Source organism: Chlorocebus sabaeus, chromosome 26, assembly GCF_047675955.1.
Source record: "Chlorocebus sabaeus isolate Y175 chromosome 26, mChlSab1.0.hap1, whole genome shotgun sequence".
NCBI classification, from domain to species: Eukaryota; Metazoa; Chordata; class Mammalia; order Primates; family Cercopithecidae; genus Chlorocebus; species Chlorocebus sabaeus.
The window spans coordinates 8,499,229-8,507,594 of record NC_132929.1 but is presented as its reverse complement, the minus strand read 5'-3'; positions in this window follow the sequence as shown (position 1 = coordinate 8,507,594).

Below are 8,366 nucleotides of genomic sequence, written 5' to 3'. Positions count from 1 at the left end.
CTGTGCATCACTGCAACATTTTTCTTCATTCTCACTTCTCTCTCCCTTCTCCCTGGCATTGTAGTATTTCCTGCCACTAGAATGTAAGGTTCATAAGGGCAGGGATTTTGACTAGGTCACTTTGATTACACAAAGCACATAGAATATAGATTGTGTAACACAGCACTCATATTCAATAAATAGTTGTGGATTGAGAATGTTCAGCACATTCCCACTAAGATTATCAACTGAGCCAAATGCTGAGGATATAACCATTGTGGATAGAGTAAACACAGGCCCTCACCTCGCAGAGTTTATAGTCTAGTATGTTTGTAAATATTTATATAGAAACACAAGTTTTTTGCCCAATATTTGTGTTTCCACAGCTCCTAACAAGTTCTTGCAAACCATTTTCCAATCAGGATGAAGGCATAAGGGTAAAAACTCCCTAGACCTCTCTAAACATGGTTACATAATTAAAACCTGCTTTTAGTAAGGGGAGAAGATGTAGAATGACTTGATGTAGTCAAAGTTAAACTCTTAAATCTGAGATGCCTAAACCATGATCACTTAATGATTAATTTTATTTAATGAAAGTACTTTCAAACTACTTTGAGGTTGTGAGAAGAGTAGATTCTGCTCAGCCACTGGTTTGTAAAAGTAAAGTCCATTTCCTCTTGTTTTGCCCACCTGTGTATGGAATGTGCTAGCCTCCCTCTAACCCCAAGAGGCTAAAAGAGGGCTGCTCCCCAGGTTTGGAGAAGAACTTTAAATACCTTTATAGAAGAGTTTTTAACTTAGATCTGCAAAAGCTGTGTACAGCTGTTCATCCAATTGCAGAGACTATGTATGCCATCTTGCATAGGATTAGAAAAGAAGTCCTTCACACAGTTGGAACTGAACTTGTATGCCCTTTCTAAAGAAAAAAAAAGTATTAAACTATAAACCTGACAATGATTAAGTAAAAACATATTTACAACAGTCAAATAGCAGTTAAATGGATCATATTCGGAATGAACTTTTGTTATAAGTTAGTAAGAAAAAAAATCCCCACAGATAACCCAATGGGAAAAAAAAAATTGCACATGGCCAAAGCACATGGGCAGGTAATTCACAAAAAAAGGAAACCTGGACAGCCAGTAAATAGATGCAACATTACACCAGTAAATCAGGGAAATACAAACTGAAATGAGAAGATACTGTTGCTTATCTATTAGGTTACCAAAGATCTAAAAGTTTGACAATACCCAGCATTGGAAGAGGTAGAGAGAAGCAAGCAATCATATGCATTGCTAGTGAGAGGGTAAATTAGTACCATCATTTCAGAGAACAATTTGTCAATATGTGTTAAAATTAAACATGCACTTAGTATGCCACTTCATATATTCTATGAAACACATATAATATAGATTGTCTAACACAGCACTCAGATTCAATAAATAGTTGTGGACTGAGAATGTTGAGGCATTAGACTTCTAGGTAAAAACCTTAGAAAAGTTTGAATGTGTGTATGAGGGCTAGAAATTGTGTAAGCATGTTGGTTGTGGTATTGTTCATAGCAATCTTAATGTCCATCAACAGATGTAGGAGAGGGCATAAGAAATTATTTTATTCATATGGCAAAAAGCTACACAGCTAATAAAAGAAATTGATTAGGTTTTTATATTTTAACATAGAGCTCAAAACATAGAGATGCTTTTTTTAAAAAAAGGAAGCTGCAGAATGATACAAGTAGTATGATACCATTATGTGTATTTTGTAGTAAACATATAAAAATAGCATAAGTTGCTTGTGAAGCATGTGGTCATGTGCATGTATAAATAGCGGATTGGAACCTAGACCTCTAATGATCTTTACCAGAATGAGGAGGGGAGGAGGTGGATCAGGCATGGACAACAAAAGAAATTTCAACATTACAAAACATTGAAACATTTTATTTCTTTAACAAAAATCTTGAAAGAAATATGACAAAATGTGGACAATCTGAATTTCTGGGTGATGGGTACGTGGATGTGTTTGTTAGATAATTCAGTCTCCATGTTGAAAAGTTTTTAAACCCTCAAAGTTAAAACAAATGTGATGTTTCTATTATGATTTCAAGAGTGACTTTGATCATCATTTGGAAACTGAATATTTTTGCTTCCCGTGTGTCCTTTGTAACCAGCTCCAATCTGAGTAGGCATGTTTTCAGAATGCAAACAAACCCTTATGTAAGTGTGTATGTCTACTGACCTGTCTGAAGGCTGACTCCTGGCTATCCACCTTGCTATCTATGCCTAACCAGTTTCCAGTGTATGAAAAATGCACGTGCATATGAAAATTCTGGACAATGTTGCCAAATACAGGTATATGAAATGAGTTATTCAGGACCATTATAATACAATTCATGCCCTATTAATGCACATATTTATCGTGTATACTCCATGTGCAGTGCAATATGCAAAAAGTGAACATTTCAAACTATGAACATAATTCTTCATAGTCAATAGTTCTGGCACAGTGGGAAAAAGCACTGAACTCAGAGTCAGGAAAGTCAGAGTAAATTCCTGATACTTCCCCTTAGAAGCTGAATGTCTCAATTAGGTATTTAAAGCCTCTGGGCTGAAATTCAACCATCTGTATTACAGGAATGGTGATAACACCCACTTCTGGGTAGATGCTGGAATTAAGTAAAACAAGCTCTGTGAAAGTGCCAGGCACCTAATAAACATCAGTGTCTGCATGGATACTAGAGTTCAACTGGGAGCTAACACAAAAAAACAGTAAGTCTAATATCAGCGTGTGTTGGGTCTTATGTATCTTTATATTCACTCTGGATAATGCAGGGGTGGCACACAGCAAATGCTTGACAAAGCTATGAAATGAGTACTTGCATAGGGAGAAAGAAGGAAGGGAGGGGAAGAAAATAAAGGGAAAAGAAGGAGATAGAGGAAGAGATAAAGAGAATGGAGGGAGGAAGGAAGGAAAGAAGGGAGAGAGAGGGAAGGAGGAAGACAGGAAAGAAAGTGATACCTTTCAGTAAATGGCACAGAAACTTTGTGTGTGTGTGTGTGTGTGTGTGCGTGTGTAAAACCAGTGAACAGTTTTACCAAACACTTCTGGCTCTTTTTTGCTTGCACTGTAAGAATCACGCTAACAAGTTACCCTTCTCAGGATGGTTCCACTGCAGTAATAGAAGCTAAGAATAAGAGACCAGAAGATGCCCAAATGTGTAGTTAGACAGGCTGAAACTCCCATCCAAGAGACTGGGGAGCGAAACAAGACAGGAAGCCAGAGACACCAATGTATTTCTCAGCAAATATTCACATACCCAGTGCTTAAATGTAACAGAGTCTGTCTGAAAGGAGGCTCCTTTCTTTGTCTGCAGACAGGATAACTTGTTACGTTCCAGAGGTTTATACCGAATGTATTTGTTTTGAGCTCTTTGATGTGACCTCACTCTTGGGGAAAAAAATGTGATGGGACTTTATTAATAATTGTTTTCCCTTATAACTTGTGTTCTTCATTTTCTAATTTTTTTTGGTGGGGGAGTTCTCTGAAAAAAACTCATTTTACTGCAGTTTTAAAATGCTAGTTCATTGGGGAGGATCTGTTGAAAGTATCTATTAAACCGAAGGTTGCAAGGTTTTACCCCACTGTCTCTGGCTATCCTGCTTCTCACTTTTTTTTTTTTTTTTTAAAACTTTTGGCTTAGTCTATTCTCAGTCTTTGTTTCCTTGATGTCTCTGCTATTTACTAGAAGTCATTTTAGGATCCACCTTTTCACTCTTGTGTCCTTTTTTAAAGGCATGTAAGTATAGGTGTGATTTTACTCTTGCTGCAGCTCTCCTAATCCGTCACTTGGACTGGTTCATTACATCTTATAAAATATTTTATAGGCTGGGTGCGGTGGCTTACGCCTGTAATCCCAGCACTTTGGGAGGCCGAGGTGGGCGGATCACAAGGTCAGGATATCAAGACCATCCTGGCTAACACAGTGAAACCCCGTCTCTACTAAAAATACAAAAAATTAGCTGGGTGTGGCGGCGGGCGCCTGTAGTCCCAGCTGCTCTGGAGGCTGAGGCAGGAGAATGGTGTGAACCCGGGAGGCGGAGCTTGCAGTGAGCTGAGATCGCACCACTGCACTCCAGCCTGGGCTACAGAGCGAGACTGTCTCAAAAAAAAATAAAATAAAATATTTTATAACATAAAGTTATTGTAAAAATATTACAAACTCATCACAGAAAACTTGGAACTAGAGAAAAATATAAAGAAAATAAAAATATGCCGTAATCTCACAATCCCCAAATAACCACTGTTTGCTCACACACACTACATATATGCACATATATGGATTTCCTTCTAATTATATAGTGTATGTGTATGGTGTGTGTGTGTATGTGAGAGAAAGAGAGAGAGAGAAGATGCTCTATATAATAAGATGCCTTATTTAACTTTTAAATTTAACCTAATATTTTAATTATTTTGGGGGGCATTATTAAAAGTCTTCAAAAATATCAGTTTAACAGTAGTATAATATTCTCTTGTGTGAATAACGTACTATAACATACTATAACATTTTATTTTCTCTTGCAGGAGTAACAATGTGTGTGTGTGTGTATACATGCATTTCTTAAAGTGGTCTTTTATTAATTACCTGATGTGTACCAAACACAAGGCTTTATGTGCATTATCTAATTTAATGATCATAACACTTGTATGAAATTGCTACTATTGTTTGTTCTGTTTTAAAGATGAGGAAGCTGATGTCTAGAGAGGTGGTGTGACTGTCTCAAGGGCACACAGCTGTATGAAGCAGAGGAAGAATTCACAGCTGCTGACCCCCATGCCCCACACACTGAGCTTCTACCCTCTATACTGGGAACAAGAGTCTACACCATACACTCTTAGAACTGGTATTCAAATACCACTGTTTTTTCACCAAAGAAAAGTATTCCTAAGTGTCAAATGTCTTAAATAATTTGATAGCTGGTATTGTCAAAACATTTGGTTGTGTAAAATACGAACACATGTATGAGGAATATGGGTTTAGATATCACATGAGTTTACTTATAAAGAATGCTGAACACATGGCCATCGAAAACCCATATGCTGCCGGTCGTGGTGGCTCACGCCTGTAATCCCAGCACTTTGGGAGGCTAAGGTGGGCAGATCACAAGGTCAGGAGATCGAGACCCTCCTGGCTAACACGGTGAAATCCCGTCTCTACTAAAAATACAAAAAATTAGCTGGGCGTGGTGGTGGGCGCCTGTAGTCCCAACTACTCCGGAGGCTGAGGAAGGAGAATGGCGTGAATCTGGGAGGCGGAGGTTGCAGTGAGCCAAGATCACACCACTGCACTCCAGCCTGGGCGAAAGAGCAAGACTCTATCTCAAAACAAAAAAAAAAAAGAAAAGAAAAAAAGAAAACTCATATGCCCTGTCTTGAGGTTTCCTACAAAAACCCAAGCCTGCCTTATTGCCATTAGAACAGTTATTAATGACTGTATCAGTCTCTCTCTCTCTCTCTCTCTCTCTCTCTATATATATATATATATATATATTTTTTTTTTTTTTCTTTTTTGAGAGGGAGCCTCACTCTGTCACCCAGACTGGAGTTCATTGGCGCAATCTCAGCTCACTGCAACCTCTGCTGCACTGGTTCAAGCGATTCTCCTGTCTCAGCCTCCTGAGTAGCTGGGATTACAAGCACCTGCCACCACGCCTCGCCAATTTTTTATTTTATTTTTGTATTTTTAGTAGAGACGAGATGTTGGCCGTGGCTGGTCTCGAACTCCTGACCTCAAGTGTTCCGCTTGCCTTGACCACCCAAAGTGCTGGAACCACAGGCGTGAGCCACCGCACCCAACCTGTATCAGTCTACCTTTAAAATTAGGAGCTTAACATTAAGTTCAGTGTTTTGGGCTTCTTCTCAAGGTAGAGAAGGATGGAGCTAAAGGTGGAAAGCAAATTCAATACCCACCTTCCCTTCTAAAGATCAATGTGAACTTGTACACCAATTTGCACTTGGCTCACAAACGGTCCAAATTTCAATCTCTTTTCAATCTTGGTTCCTTCTTCACTCTTCCCTTCGTAGCGTAAAAGGTTGGATCATCTGGAATATGATTTATCATTCCTTTTTAAAAGAAAGATGAAAAATGTAAACTGTGGGCTCCTCACTGCTTATGTCAGAGCAATACATGTGTGCTTTATATAAACTAACCATTTGTCTATTAATGTTTGCAAAGTACTCCGCAGACATGAGGCATTTGGGACACTCTGGAGAAATGTGGTGCCTTTGGAGAGAGGATCAGAGAAGAAAGAAACCAATAGTAAGAGAAATTCCTTTATGTGCACATGTATAATAGAATGTGAAAGAAAATCTTCAAGTTGAGCATCGAGCTGTCTTTTCCCTTAGGTTGAAAGTTAGCCAGTAGGAAGGAAACATTTCCAAGGAGACTAGGTAACCTTGCCTGCAGTGTTTGTTTCTACACTCTGTTTTACTTGTTCGTGTGACAGAGAAAGAAAACAAAGCTGATGGACTTTGGACTGGACAACGTAGCAGTGTGTCCCCAGATACCAGCTTCCAGATGATCTCCCTTGGGTCTCCCAGATGGAGCAGAGGTTTTCTGGTGACTCTGGTCACTGCATCAGCCTGAGCAGACAGGATCTCAGAATCTCCCAAGTGCACGTGTCTGCCTGCCCACGTCTCCACGATTTTGTAGAAAGGTGGCTGAGCATGGGATAGGCCCTTACAGACTGTAAAGCGTGATTCTTTGTCATGTGGACATTAAGCCAAAGAAGAACAACTTTCTGAAAAAAAAGAAAAATCATAATGATTTTTGCAGCGCTACTCTGCTAGCCAGAGCAGTCCATGGATGTCTGTGGAATCATTAGGATGTACTTCCCCTAGGGAAATATGTGTGCTGGTCTCTTGGCACGAGCAACTCTAAAAAGTTTACCTAGCCAACACCTCAGGACACTAGCCAGAACCCCTCGTTGTTTCCACTCTTCCAAGGAAGGAAGAAAGAAAAGAGGAAAGGAAGGGAGGGAAGGAGGGAAGGAGGCAGGGAGGGTATTGGTTCTTTTAAATAAGAAAGACAAATTATTTCAGATAACAGAAGCTTCCCTTAAATGGTATTTAAGCTTTAGCTTTGTAGTCCTAAATATCTATTCTAACAGCAGTTATTACTATGTGAGTGCTGCACTGCCAATCTAGAGAAAAGAATCTTGCCACTAAGAAGGAAAATTTCAAAGTGAGAGTTTGCTTTTAATACACACGTATAATACAGACATTCAATTGCACAAATGTAGCAGAGAACAAGAGAGGAGTGTGCAGTTGAGCAGTAAGCATCCACTCCTGTCCCTGGTGTTCACTGCCAGCCTGATGGTCTCCAGCTAATGTTCTCTCTGCATATGCAACACTTGAGCCCAGCAGGAGCTGAGCACACACCACAGGTCACCACGTTCACGCCTTTCCTCTTGCTCCTCCCTCCCCTCAGAATTCCCCACCCTTCTGTCTTCTGGTTGAATTCATACTCTGACCTCAAGCCTCCTTCTCAGAGCGTTCTGCCTTTTCTATTATTCTTGTCATGTTTTTCCTTTATTATCGTTACATGTATGCTGGATGCATCTTCTTCAATGAAACGTAGACTCCTTGCATGGAGGAAGTGTCTCCTTCTCTTCTTTGAGTCCCTGTGGCCCTAGCAGAGGCTGAGTTGAATCGTAACTAAAATGTTCCAGGTCTCCTCATCATTTCCACTGCTGTCTTCTATTTTTATCCCATCACCTGTAGGAACCGTGTCGGAAGAACTAACTGCTAGAGTTTCTCCAAAATGTCGCTGCCAGTGGCAGTCTAGTTGCTGTCTTGAGTCCATCCTGCCTCTTCACTGCCCACTCCCAAGTCCAGGTCATGGTCATTTCTCACCTAGAAGGTTGCAATTGCTTCTTTACCGCTCTCCCCACTTTCACTGATGCTGACCCACAGCCACTGGACGCTTCTTCTTTTTTGTTTTTTGTTTGTTTTTTGTTTTGTTTTGTTTGTTTCATTTTTAGACGGAGTCTTGCTCTGTCACCAGGCTGGAGTGCAGTGGCACGATCTCGACTCGCTGTAACCTCCACCTCCCAGGTTCAAGCAATTCTCCTGCCTCAGCCTCCCGAGTAGCTGAGATTACAGGCATGCACCACCATGCCCAGCTAATTTTTTTGTATTAATAATAGGGATGGGATTTCACCATGTGGGCCGGGATGGTCTCAATCTCTTGACCTCGTGATCTGCCCGCCTTGGACTCTGAAAGTGCTGGATTGCAGGTGTGAGCCACCGCGCCCAGCCTAGACATTTCTTAACTCATGTACTAGGCTATGTCCTTCCTTTGACTAATACCCTTTCTTCCTGGTTCTTACCAAATT